This window comes from Notamacropus eugenii, chromosome 1, assembly GCF_028372415.1.
Source record: "Notamacropus eugenii isolate mMacEug1 chromosome 1, mMacEug1.pri_v2, whole genome shotgun sequence".
In the NCBI taxonomy this organism is placed as follows: Eukaryota; Metazoa; Chordata; class Mammalia; order Diprotodontia; family Macropodidae; genus Notamacropus; species Notamacropus eugenii.
Window position 1 is genome coordinate 281,157,353 of NC_092872.1, and position 16,591 is coordinate 281,173,943.

Consider the following 16,591-nt stretch of genomic DNA (forward strand, 5'->3'; position numbering starts at 1 on the left):
CTCAGCCTGAGCAAGGGTACTCTGGCTGGACTGAGTGGCTCCCCAGGCTGGCCTCTTCTCCCTCTGCAAGCCTTCCCCTAGGGCTCTCACCAGCTCCCCCAATTCCTCTATCATCTCTACACAGATGATTCTGGGATGAATTTGCCCAGTCCTGACCTCCCCTCGCCAGCTGCCTGGTGGGCATTTCAAACACAAACATCTTACACTCAATGTGAATCCCTGACCTTTACCCCAACGTTGGTCCTTTTCCCACTTTCCCCTCCCTGCTCCCAGACCCTTGGCCCACAGCCCTTCCTGGCACCCCTTGTCTCCTTCCGCTCTCCTGCCCCTACTTTCCTCACCACCTATGAGCCGTCAACTTGTCTCATTTTCACCTCCATCACTCCTCTCCAATCTGCCCGCTCCCTCCTCTCCTCACACCTGGACCTTAGCTTAGGGTGGGTGGGGCTCTAGGCTTCCCAGTTCTCCCCTCTCTTCTCATCTATTAAACTATCTTCCCAAAGCACAGGTTTGATACACTTCCTCCCACAAACCAATCCAGAGGTCACCTCCAGATTCAAAAGTAAAATCCTCTTTACAGGTTTTCAGATACTCAAGAACCTAGCCCCTTCCTATCTTCCCATTTCTTTTTACTCCTTTCCAGACTCCCTGACATGTGTTCTGGGATGCAGGGCCACTGGCCTCCTGCCTAGTCTTTGCCCTAGATAATCCAATCTCCCACTCTCAGGCATTTGCACTGGCAGTTTCCCATGCTTGGGATGCCCTCTCTTCTCATCCATCTCTTCACTTCACTGGCTTCCTCTAAGGCTCAGCTAAAATCCTGCCTTTCCTAATCCCCCTTGATCACAGTGCCTTCCTCTCTATTGGTCATTTCCAATTGATCCACAGCTCTGGGAAGTGGCATCAGCTCCCTCATTAGGCTGTGAACTCCCTGAGAGCATGGACTGTCTTGCTTCTCTTTACATCTCCCCTTAGCACAACACTTAACACATAGTGGGTGCTTAATAAAGGTTGGCCTGACTAGTCATAACTACTTAACCTCTTGAACCATATCCTTTTCATAGGAAAGCAGAAAGATTATAGGGTTCAAATCTCACCTCTGATCTCCTACTGGAATGATCCAGGGCAAGTCACGTCACCTCTATGGGCCTCTGTTTCCTCATCTGTAAAATGACAGGGTTGAGGGAGATGGCCCTGAGGTCTTTTCTAAGTCAAAGTACAGATAATGCAGACTACCATGCTGGGCAGGGGGGTCCCTGATCCTGTCCCTTGCACCAACCCCAAGGCTTACAGCAGAAAGCCTGGGGCTGGGCATGAGTACAATGGTTGGCTGTACAGTGCTGGCATTTGGATGATTCCCTGGCCCAGTCCCAGACTTTTCCCAGGTCTCCATCTCTCAGCCTCCTGGGCCAATCCCAGAGAAATCACATGGTTATCTCTGGAGGAAGGATACCATCCTGCTCATTCCATGTGACCCCGACTGGGTTGTGTGTGATGGATGTGGCCATCGAGGCTTCCTGGTTAAGCCCCAGCTGGGAAGGAAGGTGGAGCTGTGCTCCAGGCCTCAGCCAAGCCACTTCTCTGGACAGATGGGTCTCAGCTCTTTTCTGTGTACAGTTCTGGTTAGGTGATAGAAGAAAATGCTGAGAAGGCCGTGGCCACAGACAAGTCTCTAGTTCTGTGCATGAAGGAGAAAGAAGGGCCCAGAGGAACAGAAAGGGTAGTCCAGGAACAAAGGTTTCAGAGGCTGAGAAGAGGAGTGGGCACCATCAAGCCCCTGGGTTCTTCTTTGGTCCTGCTGTCCCCTTGGATGTTGTATTGTGGGCCCACCCTCAGAAGAGGCTGACTGCTCTCTGGGGGGGTGGGGATGGGAGAGAATGCCCCAGGCTCTGGCATAGAAAGCAGTCATCATCATACCAGGGAAAAAAATATGGCTACACAAGAAAGATGTAAAGCTCATCTGCCCACCAACCCACACAAAGTCAAGAACTGTTTTTATTAGATTACACCATTGCAAACACTCCGAACTCCAAACTCCATGGAAGGTGGGAACAGGAAGCCCTTCACCCTGTGGTCCTGTCTGCTGCTGGGGGTGTCCCCGGAGTCTGCAGAAGCTGAGCCTACATCCCAAATGTGGGCTCAGTAAGAAGAGCTATCGACCATCCACCAGCAAACATGTTGGCAAAATGACTTGTCCTGGGCCCTGTTTTCTCTGAGCTCTACACAATAGTCCAGAGAAAAACCAAGTCAAAATACTAACAGCAATAATTCTAACCACAACGACAAAACCAACGAGCCCTGCACTCACGGCTGCCAGGGGAGGAGAGAAAGGGGCCAGCTCACAGGACCGAGCTCCCTGCCATGTTCACAGACACCAAAACTGTCACACACAACTCACCCACAGCGGGTGCTTGTTTAGAGAAAGCACTGAATAAGGCTTACTCTGCACCAGGCTCCATGTTAAGCAATAGAGGTAAAAAAAAAAATGCCAGAGAGTAAGGCAGGCTCTGCCCTCAGAGTGAGGGAAGGCTTGCCACAAACAGGAGTCAGAGAAGGAAGCTGGTGGAGGGAGGGCTGGGAATCAGACCAGGATCATGCCAAAGCTCACCTATTGGAGCAGAGCACCTAGAGGCAGAGTCTAAACTTCCAGGGAGGAGGGAAGGGGGGGAGAAATGAGGATTTTGGCAAAACTAGGAGCAACATGACTAGAAATGAATGAGCTGCCCAAGTTGAGGTTTGGGGGACTCATCATTTGCCATGTTTGTCCCTGAGTGTCTGGACCTCAGGTCCTCTTTGGCTCTGATTTTCAAGGCTTGCCAGTCCATGATTCACCTTCACTAAAAGTCCAACTTTCCCCACCAGCCATTGCAGCTGGAGTGCTAATGCATGTCCCGGCCCTTTACAACCAGGCCCCCAAACCAATCCTGCCATCACCCAAGAAACAGCAAGTTCTCCAAGACATCTGAAGAATGGAACTAGATGACAAGCAAGCCTCGGAATGGCATCGCCCCTTGTTTGTTTAGGGTAGTGAGGGGGCACAGTGATGCAGGGCATCAGTATCAGAATTCTAAGCCATTCCAGGCACATGGTGCCATGGACAATGCCTTGGACTTGCAATCAGAAGACCTGAGTTGGATTCCTGGCTGTGCCAGTACCAACTGTGAAACCTGGGCAAGTGTTTTCCCTTTCTTGGGACTCAGTTGGACCAGATGACCTCCTAAGATCCCTTTGGGCTGCAATGCAATGTGCCTCATTACTGTCTTGACTTCTTAGTTTATGCTTTCTGGCCATCCTACCTAGACAACATTAGGCAACAATACACACTGTCTCCTTCCTCAATTCGCCCACCTATGCCAGAAAGCCTTCTCACAAGCCACACCCTAGAGCTGGAATGCCTGCCCCCCCCTTCCTTCCATTATTCACCAGGCTCTGGAGCCAGACCTCTCCCAGGAAGCCTCCTAGGGCTACTGGGAAGAAGGCACCTCCCTATTCCTGAGTGACAGCCCCAACTTCTTGGAGTATTTTTGTGGGTCTAGGTCAATGATAGATCTCTGGCAGGTATCAACAGCATCAGTGCCCAGAACAATGCCTCCTGTAAATCAGACCTTGCGTATATCATGGGTCAGTGGAAAGAAGACTGAGCTAGGCTCTACCACCATGAGCAAGTCATGTCATGGAGGGTCCATTTCTTTGACAATAACTCCCATTTCTATGAGTTCCTAATCAAAGGACTGCAAATGAGATAATGTATGAAAAAGCCCTTGGCAAACTAAAAAGTCCAGGGTGATTTTACTAAAGACTTAAAAAAAAATTAAATTTTAAAAAAACAAACCCATCTTTTTGGAGAATTCGTTTATTCATTGTACTTATGGGAAAAGTCAGCCTCAGACCTCCTTAGAAGGGTGACCCTGAACATATCCCATCCCCTCCAGACTTCCTTCAGCTTTCCCTTTGCAAATTGGGGAGATTTAGATCAAGGACCCAGAATGCCAATTGTTCAGCAGGTCTTCCTCATGTTGAGGAGAAAGGTGCTGCCTTCTGGCTGATCCATACAGGCCACCTTGTACCCTCTGAAGCCCCCCAATATCCCACTAATCTTCCAGAATATCTAAAGATCAAGAGTGTAGGTGAAACCTGAAATTGGACCCATGACACAGACCAAGTCACCAATTCCTGATGGATTGAGCAAGTCTAGAGACAAAGGCAAAGGGAGTTAAGCAACTCTGGCGATGGATTTTTATAAAGCCTCTAGGCATTTTTAAACACAAGCAGCCTGCAAACAATTCACAAATGTCATTCAAATCTCCCACGTGGCTGTGTCTGCCATGTCACTGGTGCCTCTGCTGAACTACAGGTGCTCACAACTACCCCAGGGCTCATGAGGGAGCTTTCTGCCAGATCCTGGAATGGAGGTAAAGTGGTCCATGGTCTAGACAGGAGACCGGTAACTGCATAATATGGCTGTGGAGTTGGAACTCCAGCCAACTGAGGCAGAAAAATGCTCATCTTGTCCATAAATGCCACTGACAGCCTGCTTCCATCATCCCTACAACCTACACTATTAACCTGTAAAAACCACCCAAGGGCTTTGTTGAGAACTGGAATGTTTCTGAATGAGGCAGATACTTATCAGAGAGAGGACAGAAAAGTTTGAAATGTGGGATGTTCATGTATGTGCAATGGGAAGAGCATGATCTGGAATCAGCTCCTGGTTCAGAATCCTGGCTGTGAAAGACACACTATGTGACTGGGGTAAGTCCGATTGTGCCTCAGTTTCCCAATCTGTAATGGGAAGGCCAAATTCAGAGATCAACAAAGCCCTTGCCATCTCCTTATTCAGGATCCTAAGATTCTAGGCTTCCCATAGTACAGGAGACTAGGGAAATTACATTCATAACCCAATTGAACCCACAAAATCTATTCATGAACAAAAACCCAAGTGGATCCATAAAATACATTCATGAACGAAACTCCTCAGAATAAGAACATGCAAAGAGAAGGCAAAATTATTTCTCCATTCAGAAAATGTGAAGGTTTACTTAGATAATCCCAGAGATTCTGTGATTAAAAACAATTACTTAAAACAAAAACTTCAGTAAAATAGCAGGATGTCAAGCCCGGAAAAAACTATCAGTCAAAACCAATAACAACAATAACAAAAAAACCAGGAAGAGATAAAATCAATCAACATTTACTAAGCACCTACTATGTGCCAGGCCCTGTGCTAAGGGCCAGGGACATCAAAAGGGTCAAAAGTCTTTGCCCTCAAAAACAGAAAAATAAATTCCATTATAAAAAAACCCTTCAAATTCTAATAAATATCTGTGAATTAACCTTCCAAGACACACTTAGGATTTATGATTGATAACCATAATAAAAATAATCTAGAATTTATGTAGCCTTTCAGGTTTAAAGGGACTATTCATATGTCATCTCATCTGGACCTTTAAACATCTCTGTGAGCTAAGTATTATTGTTACTGAGGTAAAGTGACTCCTCAGAGTCACACAGTTTGTAAACATGAAGCAGGGCTTGAACTCAGATCTTCCTAAAGGTCCAACACTATCTCCACTTGGCTATCTCTACAAGATATTCTCTACAGAAATAATTAAATAATTGGGAAAATATTCATCGTTTATGGTTAGACTATGCCACCATCAATAAAACAATAACATTACCCTGGTAAATTAGATTCGGTGCCACACTGTCCTCCATTTTTTTGTACGTCCCTTCAAGCTTCACACAGAGTCGTGAATATAATGCTGTTAGTGGTGACAGCGAGGTGGCACAGTGGATAGAATATGGAACATGGAGTCAAGAAAACCTGAGTTCAAATCCTGCCTCAGACACTTACTAGCTATGTGACCCTGGTCAAATCATTTCATTTCTGTCAGCCTCAGTTTCCTCAACTGTAAAATAAGGATAATAATACCACCTATGTCCCAGGGTTGTCATGAGGATAAAAATGACATAATATTTGTAAAACACTTTGCAAACCTTTAAATGCTACATAAATGTTATTATGAATATTATGTCAAACTTCTAGGGGGTTATTTTATCAACCTAAACAAAATAATAACAAAATTTATCTTAAGGCATAAAAGGACAAGCATCATAAAGTAAATAATGTTTTGTTTTTTAAATAAAGTCAGATATGATGGCCACACATGTAGTCTCTCTCAGGAAAGGTTGAGGTCAGTGGCTGGCTTGAGTATGGGAGTTTTGAGCTGCAATAGAACTGAAGATGTTGGGTGCTTACACTAGGTGCGGTCTTATGAGCCTCTAGGAATGGAGGCCCAACAGGCTGCTTAAGCATGGGTGAGCTGGCCCAAACTGGAAAAAGAGATTAAGTTTAAGTACTGGGCTCACGCCCAAGAGTGGCTGCTGGGAAGACTTTATGCCTGGGAAGACATAAGTCTCCAAAAGAAAAAAAAAGCAGGATTGAAGGGGGCTATCCTTACCGGATCTCAGACTATTTTATAATGCATTAGTTCAAAGAACAGGCAAGGTGGTCGATAGAAATGACTTGGTAAGCCATGCCTAGGAGCAATCAGAGGAGTCTTATGTTCAAAGAACTCAAGAACAAATTCCTAAGGCAAAGATTCCCCATCCAACAACAACTACTGGGAAAATAGGAAATTTGGCAGAAATTAGGTTGAGGAACATCTTAAATTATATGCAAGAATAATTCCCAAATGGATCCACAACCTCCAGATAAAAGGTCACAGCTTTTTTAAAAATCAGAGGACAATGGGAGGAGGTGTCTTTCATAACTAGAGTTAGGGAGGGAATTATTAAACAAACAATTTTGTTGGTTCAAACAAAGAATTGTTTTGTTTTCAAAATGGACCTATGATTTCATTTGTATGGGGAACTCCCAGTAAGGAAACACACTCTGTCAATGCAGATTGGAGCCTGCTCTAGAGTCCTAAAAACCTTACTGTTGATCATAAAAGATAAAAGGCAATTCCTGATGGATAAAACTAAAAAGATTTTGCACAAACAAAATCAATTCAGCTAGAATAAGAAGAGAAAAAATCTTCCCCATCAGCTCTTGCTGATAAAGACTTGATATTCAAGATTTATGTAAGATATTTACGCAGATAAGTATCCAAGAACAAGAGCCATTTCCTAAGAGATAAGGACAAATGGAGAGTATGAAAAATCACGTAAAGGAATGTTTTCAATCGTGAACAAGAAGAGTGTGAGGTGTTACCTTACACATGTCACATTGGCAAAGATGACAAAAGACAAAAATGACCCATGTTGGAAGGGCTGCGGGAAATGGATCACCTGACATCCTGCGGGTGGAGCTGTGAACTGGCCCAAATGATCTAGAAAACAGTCTGGCTGAAGCTATACACACTGAGCATCCTAGCCACATCACTAATGGGTACATGGAGTCCAAGGACAGAATGAAAGGGCCCAAAGGTACCAAAATACTCAAACCTATACTTTTTTGTCATAGAAAAAAAAATATAGAAATCAAGAGAATTATTTGAGGAATGACTGAAAAAAAGAATGACTGAATATAATAAGAATGCTCTCCTTCCTCAAATCAAGGATTCATGTCAGGCTTTTCCACCCCAGAAACTAGTTGTTCCTCGTTAGATTTAGAATAGAATTTCCCCTTGTTGGTTCCAAGTTCTCAGAAAAAGAGGGAGAACTGCTTCCTTCTCTTATGTCTTATGGCTTGGCTCCTGCCATTCTCTTTACCTGGGACATGGATCCATCTTCTCTGCACACACAGCACCATTTTCTACAAGAGCAAAGCCTTTAGGAAGCCTTCCCTGACCAAGTCCACTCTCCACAATCATGCCCTTGCTTTGGGTTCCCTGAGTTCTTCTAAACAGCTTCAATCGCATCATAATAAATTGGCTTCTCTTCTCTAATTGAATCCAGATATGGATAAACAATAGGCATTGGTCAATGATTGTTGATGGTGTAGGTTTATTCTCTAAATAAATTATAAACTATGGGTTTACCAGAGTTCCAGATTGGTGGAAAGGCTATCACTCTGAAAACCACCAGGTATTAGATAAATGTGAGTTATTATCATCACTATCATCATGATTACAGTCCTGACTCTGTCATAAGTAGACTGCATGGCTTTAGACAAGTCCATTTCCATTTCTGGGCCTCAGTTTCCTCCTTTATAAAATGAATCTCTCCAGTGCCTTTCAGCTCTGATAATCTGTGCTTCTAGGACATTTATAGGTGTTTTCAGTTGTGCCCAACTCTTCCTGATCCCATGTGGGATTCTCTTGGCAAAGATAGTGGAGTGGTTTTCCATTTCCTTCTCCAATTCATTTTACAGATGAGAAAACTGAGGCAGAGTCAAGTGACTTGCCCAAGGTCACACAGCTAGTAAGTGACTGAGGCCAGACTGAACTCATGAAGATGAGTCTTCCTGAACTCGGATTGATCTGATCAGCCACAGTTGGACAACTGGTACCTTGACCCTGGGATCATGATGATAGTTTGGTCCTCCTAGAACACAAAGGACAACAACCAACCAACTAGTCTCGTTGTAAGGGGCATACAAGTTGGTCTGTCAATTCTGACTCAATTCATCAAATGATTATTAAACACCTGCTGTTTACACAATGCTGATGACACAAAGAACAACCAGACACAAACCTCACCCTCAAGGAGATCACAATATCTCAGGGAGGACAAGCATGCAAACGACTGGGACACAGTGAACAGTGAAGAAAGTGCACAGAATTCAGGCAGAGGACTGTAAGAAACTTCAGTTGGGGGAGAGAAGGGAGTGCTAAGGAAGAAGGCTGGACAGGGTGGTTTGTGCATCAGGCCTTGAAGGACCAGAGGGTTTGTAAGAGGGAAAGGAATTGGAGAAGACCATCCCAGGCCCCAGAGGTCCTGGAACAAAGAGACACAAATATAATAAACATTTGTTAAGTAGTTGATAGAGGGGAGAGAGTAGGACCTTGAAACCAGAGAATTCCAAGCTCAGCTCCCCTCACCTCCATGCCTTTGGCTGAGTCACTCACCCTCCCTCCACCCCCAGACCTCAGTTTTCTCATCTGTGCAGGGAGGAGAGTGGACTAGGCAGCCTCTAGGGTCCCCTGCAGCTTTAAATTCTGTAATCTTACTGAGATACAAAGTTGGGATGACACACACTCTCTGACTGGCCTCCAAGAGCTCACGGTCCATAAGCATGAAGATGGATACAGTGCGTGTGCACACACACATACATACACACACACACACACACACACACCCCAAGGTGGTGTTACTGACTTAGCTATGATGCATTTGTGTTTTGAAGTGAATCAGCAGCTGGACATGCTCTCTGAGTTGTTTTTCAATAGCAGGGAGGGAGGCATCTGCCTTGATCCATCCACACTCCCAGGCCTCATCAATGCCTCACAAAAGGACAGCTAGGTTAGCATTTCAAGTTTCTTTGGGGAAGACTGACTTCTTCTACATAGGTCAGTCAATGATCTAGTCAACTAGATTTGTTTTTCCGACACTAAGTAAACTGACCCAAACTCACATAGGAGAAAGAAGAGAAAGAAAAGTTAGCTCATGAGCTAAAATTAAGACTATTCTCCAGGACCTTTTCCACAATAACCAAGGGTTGTTTTTCTAAGCAAATAACACTGCAAGGGGAGGAAAATGACATTTTTCAATGACATTCGAGGCCACCGAGTACTGGGACATGAAGCCAAAATAAATCTGACCATGAAGACAGAGATGGGCCATGTTGTTTCTTGAAACCAATGCCAACTTCATGCATGACTTGTCAAAAGCTCGTTTATCAATGAAAAGCAACTGACCCAAGAGTCCTCTGGTAGTGACTGGGTGTTTCTGCTTTGGCTGATCTCACCCACTGAACCACTGGCCTCAGGAACATGAGACAATAACAACCCTTCACACTTCAGCACTTTCATCTCCCACCCCAAGTCGCTCACCCCTCCCCATCCCATAATGCATCTCTCCATGCTCAGCTTGGCCACAGACACCACTGGACATCACCAGCCCTGTACCTGAAGCCTGTCCGGTCCAAGAGGCCTGGGATGCTTTGCTCCCCTGGCCAAGACTCAAATAATCCAGAAATCCTTCCACATCACCTTGGAGGAGGACAGGAGTCCAGGAAATAGCTACAGGGTTAACAATAGCATTACTGGCCTTTACTAACGTAGCTTAGCAAAATGCTCTATCATTGAGAATGAATTCCTCTTGCTAGGGAAAGAGGCTGTCCGGCACTCAGAGTCACTATCTGCCTTTTGATGTCTTTAAATGAAGAGGGGCCAATTTACATCATTTCTAAGGCTTCTTCCATCCCTTGATCCCAGCAGTTCTCCAGGTCTTGAGTGAAACATTTGTGCCTTAACAGGAATCTCAGTTACTCCATTTTGCTGTGTGGCAAAGAATCTTCCTAGACCCTTGCTATCACTTAAATACAGGTCACCTCATAATAACCCTGTATTTAACAACCTGCATATAATAACTCAGTGAGGTACATGAAGAAAGACGTTTTTATCCCCACTCTACAGATAAGGAAACTGAATCTCAGTGAAGCACAGTAAGTACATAGTGGAAGATGGTGGGAGATTCTGGTAGGTCCAGACCAAGCAGAGAAAATCTGCCTCATTTCATCATCATCAAGAACTTTCTTTTGATAGAAATGTCTCCCATGTTCCATGGCTAGAACTTACTGTTCCAAAAGGGGGCAAGCGAGTAAAGATAAAGAAAGGCAGTTTGGGAATCCAAAGGATAATGAGGCTGGCAGCCTGGGCCTTGGGAAGGAAGTTGTGGTCAGTGTTAGGCCATCGAATCTAAGCAGACGGCGGCCTAGACTCTGGGGAGGCATTTCCCAGTAAATAAAACTTAATAATACCATCATTTAAAACCTAAACAGATAAGAACAGAGCATAAAGACATGATGGGAAGTCTGGGTGCAGGCGTCTCATCCCAGCACAGCCACCAGAATCTCAGAATTTTAGGGGTGTGAGAGGGAGCTTGGAGGCCATCTGTGTAATCTGCACCAGAACAGAAACACATAAAGCCTTTAGGGTTCCCATGGGAGCCCCTTCACCTACCCAGGTCAAAAGCATCTGTCTCTTCTTCATAGGTTAAGTCCTGTTCCTCCAGCTGCTAGCAGTTACTTGAGAAGGTCCTGTCTGACCCTGGGAGGAATCTACTTACGTATATGTCATCTCCCCAAGTAGACCAGGATCTCCTCAAGGACAGAATCCGTTTTTGCCTTTCTTTGTACACACAGTAGATGCTTAATAAATGCTTGCTGATTGCCTGGAAAATGCCCTGGAGTCTGGAGAGGCTGAGTGGCCTGCCCAGCACTCATACTGAGGAGTCAGAGGTGAAAGCAGGAGTCAACCCTTCTGGACTTTATCCTCTACATTCTCTCCCTCTTGAGTCTGCTATGATATTGAATACCTGCTATACAATTCCAGATACTACTTATCATCCAAGTTTCATTTGAATACTTCAAATGACAAGGAATTCACTGCCTTTTGAGGCAGCCCAATCCCCATTTGAACAGCTACATGCACCGGGATCTGCCTCTCTGAACCTCCTACCCCCGCCCCGGGGTCAACTGCAGGCCTGAAGACCCCAAAGCCTTCTCTTCTCCCAAGTGGGTACCCCATGTTCCTTTAACTGATTCTGACTCTCCTCCGGGGATCCTGCTGCTTGCCTCCATGTTCCCAGGTCCTCGAAAGTGTTTGCCTTGAGGACAGGGCGTAAATCTGACCAAGCCTCAGTTTCCTCAGCTATAAAATAAGGAGGCTGGGCCCTGCTTCTTAAGAAAAACAGGGCACATGCTGCCCTCCTTTACACTGGCTCTTTCCTACAGGCTGAACACAGTAGCAATTAATGAGATGGGCCCATTGGCAGGGAAGGCCCCTACTACATGCCAGGCACTGAGCTCAGAACTTTATAAAGATGATCTCAACCCAGGGACATCAGTGCTGCCATGATCTCCACTTTACAGATGAGGAAACTGAGGCAAACAGGCATGAAGTGACTTGCCCCACAGTGAGGAAGTATCTGAGGTTGGATTTGAACTCAGGTCTTCCTGACTCCAGACCCAGCACCCAGATCTGTAGCTGACCGCCAAACAGCAGCCCTCTCCCTTGTACCAGCAGCAAAATCATTCATTCAGACCAGCTCCTGCTTACATGAACTCACCATCATACTCACAGCATCTACCTCCTATCTGCTGGTAGAGAACAGGACTGGACCGACTCACTCTCGTGTTTGCATCTCATTTGCATTTGCTTAGCACAATGCCACCAGGAGGCATTCAGCAAATGCTTGGTGATCGACTGACCAACAGATGGATAAGAGCAGTTGACAATAACTGACCTTTCCACACAACCCACCAAAATGTCTCCAAATGTGACCTCCTTGGAGCTTCGTGACAACAAACTGTACGGAAGATACTAGAATACTGTTAGCCCCATCTCCCAGATGAGGAAGTTGAGGCTTCCCTAAGTCATGCAGCTACTAAGTTCCAGAGGGAAGTCTCAAACCTGACTCAACTACAGTGTTCTGCCCACTCTTCCACATGCCCTGAACCTAGGAAGCTCATCATCTAGGAGGACAGATGAGGCCTATCTGAAATCACCAGGACATGGGTTCAAATTCTGACCCAGTCACTAACCACCTACGTGGCCCTGGGTGAGCCAGGTTACTTTTTTTGCCTCAGCTTCCTCATCTATACTAAAATCCAGTTATCAGTTGATCTCAAAGGTCTGACCCAGCTCCAAATCCTACGAACTTATGAACAAAATCTAGAGCATAAGAGGCAGCTAGGTGGCTCAATGGATAGAGCCCTGGGCCTTGAGGCAGGAATACTCACATACAAATCCAGCCTCAGACACTAGCTGTGCAACCTTGGGCAAGTCCCTTAACCTCTGTTTGCTTCAATCTTCTGGAGCAATCAATGGCAAACCATTCTAGCACCTTTGCCAAGAAAGCCCCATGGACAGCATGACCTAAGAATAGGACCCAATTGAACAAATGAACTGATGGGGTCTCCCAAGCCACCTACTCCAATTCCTTCCTTTCACAGAGGAGAAAACTGAGGACCAGTGCCACACAGGCTATGACAGAAGCAGAATCTGAACCCAGGTCCTCAGGCACTACAAAATCCCACGCATTTTTTACTAGACCACACAGGGGTGAGGTTGAATCTATTTCCATAAAAGAAGCACAAACAGAAGACAAAGCCCAAGAGACATATTTCAGTGGGACAGCTTTAGAACTTATGTGTTGGATTTGTTGAAAGCTGAATATAGTCAAGATTTACAATTTTACATTTTATATTCTTAGGCTCAAAGATCACTGCAGATGGAGACTGCAGCCATGAAATTAAAGACATTTGCTCCTTGGAAGGAAAGCTAGGACAAATCTGGACAGCAGACTAAAAAAGCCAATACATCACCTTCCCAACAAAGGTCTTCATAATCCCAGCTATGGTTTTTCCAGTAGCAACGTACAACGGCTATGAGAGCTGGACTGTGAGGAAAGCTGAGCGCAGCAGAATCCATATTTCCTAATGCTTTGAAAGTCAAAGGAGATCCAATCAGTCGATACTTAAAGAAATTAACTCAGATGTTTCACTGGAAGGACATATACTGAAGCTGAAGTTTAAATCCTTTGGCCACATAACGAAAAGATGGGACTCATTGGAAAAGACCCTGATACTGGTAAAGAATGATGGCAAAAGGAGAAGGGAACAGCAGAGGATGAGGTGGATGGATAGCGTCATGGGAGCAATGAGCATGAGCTTGGACAGACGTTGAGAGCCAGTGGAGGACAGAAGGGTCTTGTGTCCTCCACATGACATGGCCTCGAGGTAGCCCACCAGCTTTACAGACCACCACACTGCACACTGTCACACCATGTCACATGACTGACTCCTCTCAAGTTCAGAGACCTCCTCCCAAAGGCCCTGTAGCACAAAGGAGTTCTCCTGCTTTGGTCACCATCACAACCAAGAGCATTACAGATACTCAGGAAGGCCCTTATCAGTGAAACAGAATTAGTTCATCCTAGATCAGCTGCTCTGTGGCTACTAGACCTACATTCTGCCCAACAAAAAGAGAACCCACTTGAGATAAGGCATGCCTGTCACCACAGCTAATGACTAGACACAGTTGGAAGAAGGGGAGGGATTGGAGGTAATCACACATGCCTGGCTATTAAGGTGACACTTGATAAACAGGAATTGAATTAAGTCTCCAGGGTTTTAGCACTACTAATAATCCAAGGTTGCCTGTTTTGGTGGGGGTCATAGCAGATGGGGAGAAAGAAGCCAGAATGGAAGCATGTCTTCCCTCCCCAAAATTGCTCTGGCTTTCCAAATGTGCCCAACCCAATCTCAGACCCGGGAATAAAAAGAAAGTATTTGGAAAACTAAGAGTCATCTCAGAGTCCTGAAACAGGGTACTAAAAGTCCGATCGCACACACACACACACACACACACACACACACACACACACACTCTCAATTCCTAATTCTCCATATTAAGAGGTGAGGCAGGCACCCAAAACGATTCACCAGCACATAACAGAAAGGTAATTTATACATGGCTTCTACTTGTACTTGGCCCCTGTGACTCAGATACGCATATCTCTCAGTTCCCTTTGTGGCTGGCTCCTGGCCAGACTCCTCTGGTGTGCTGACTCACAGCCCAATTAGATAGTGAGCTCCAGCTGGTGTAGGCCTCAGGTCATCCCAGAGAAGCAAATCATCAATTTGGTTACCCAGCACCACTGGGAACTGGACATGTGTCTGTCTATATATAGATCCCTTTCTCAATCTTTCAACCCTTCAATTATGTATGTGTGTGTATGTATATAATACTGTCCTTTGCATTCAAAGATCAGTTTGTTAAGGGTGCTGAGTGTCCTGGGATCCAGTCAAAAGGGTGGCCATAAGAGGACTGACAAAGCCTCTTCCTTTAGTGCCTCAGCATGGAGATGACCTTGGATCTTCCAAGGCATACCAGACCACTGGAGTTCAAGAGGCAAGTCTGAGCCTGAGTGAAGGCCCCAAATGTCTAGGTCTCATAGGACCAGCCTAGCTAAGTCTGGACAGCCAGCTCACCAGGTTAACCACAGGGGAAGGAATCACTTGACCCCAGCAGCCCTTCTGAGCCAGAGAGGGGCTATGACTAATAGTGACACTATACACATGGATGAAGTAGGGGCCCTTGAGGACCATGCTTGGGTTTGCAGCAAGTCATTGAGCCTGGTACTCCTCAGGTTGACATCCTACTCTAGGGGCCACTGGACAGCTAGACTCTGAACCGAGCCAGCCCTTCTGCCTCCTGTGCTCACCTTCCCAGCCTTCCACGGCTGAGCTAGACAAGCATCTTCTGCCTTGCTTCCAGGTGCCACACAGCACAGGTTTTATTGGCCACTGTCACTCTTATTCTTAACTCTTCTCGATGCTACAGAAACCATGTCCCAGCATGCCTCACTTCACCACCAGGGTAACAGTCACTAGACAGCACTGACAAATGTGGTTTCTTGATCACACCAAGAGCCAGATGTGACAGTGGTAGCTGGTCCAAGCCTCACTGCCCTGAAAGACTAGAACTGGCCTGGTCCAGAGTTTGACATCTCTGTGCTACCATACTCTGTCCAGCAGTCCTGAGATTTCATTTTCTGCTTCTGCCCTTGTCAGACACGAGACCAGAAGGTGCTTGCCAGTCACCAATGAGACTTGGAAACAATTCACAGCAATGAAACTTGGTAAGAGTTTTCACTTGGTACTGAGTAGTACAGAATATTGGGGCAAGAAAGAACCTAAGGATCTTCTAAGCAGGAGTTCTTAGCCTCTTTATGTGTCAAGGCCCCTCTGGCAGGCATTCTGGTGAAGATCCTGGATCATTTCTCAAAAAAAAAAAAAAAAACCTGAAGGAAATGCTAGGTTTCAGTTCGATATTAGTGAAAATAGGGATGTAATTTTTTGCCCATGCAAGTTAACAGACTGCCCTGAAATCTATCCATGGACCCCAGATTAAGAATGCCTGACCTAAACCAACCGTTTCATGGATAGAAAAAGCAAGGCTCATTGAGGCTGAGAGAATTTCCCAAGGCTACCCAGCTGATGAATGAGTTTGGTGCAACAGATGGAGAGCTAGGTCTGCAGCCGGGAAGACTGGAGTTCAAATCTTGCCTCAGACACTTACTAGCTATGTGAACCAAGGCAAGTCACTTAATTTCTGTCCACCTCAGTTTTCTCATCTACAGATGGGGATAATAATAGCACATAGCTCTTGGGGTTGTTAGGAGGATCAAATGAGATATCTGTAAAGTGCCTAGCATGGTGCCTGGAACATAGCAGGTACTTAATAAATTTGTGTTTTCCTCTCTTCCTTCTTTCGTTGCTTCCTTCCCTCCTTCCTTCCTCCCTTCCTTCCTTCCTTCCTTCCTTCCTTCCTTCCTTCCTTCCTCCCTCCCTCCCTCCCTCCCTCCCTCCCTCCTTCCTTCCTTCCTTCCTTCCTTCCTTCCTTCCTTCCTTCCTTCCTTCCTTCCTTCCTTCCTTCCTTCCTTCCTTCCTTCCTTCCTTCCTTCCAGAAGAGCTATG

At 45.6% G+C, this 16,591-nt stretch overlaps 1 protein-coding gene across 5 annotated transcripts in view; it reads right to left on the reverse strand.

Moving 5' to 3' along the window:
- Positions 1-16,591, reverse strand: part of FAM53B (family with sequence similarity 53 member B) — a 158,177-nt gene that overhangs the window by 75,739 nt on the left and 65,847 nt on the right. Inside the window, exon 1 of one of the 5 annotated variants that reach the window (XM_072629001.1) lies at positions 1,098-16,443. The exons of the other annotated variants lie outside the window; for them this stretch is intronic. The gene's annotated coding sequence lies outside the window, so the exon portion shown is untranslated. Of the gene's footprint in view, positions 1-1,097; positions 16,444-16,591 lie in introns of those variants that run through there. 5 annotated transcript variants of the gene reach the window in all.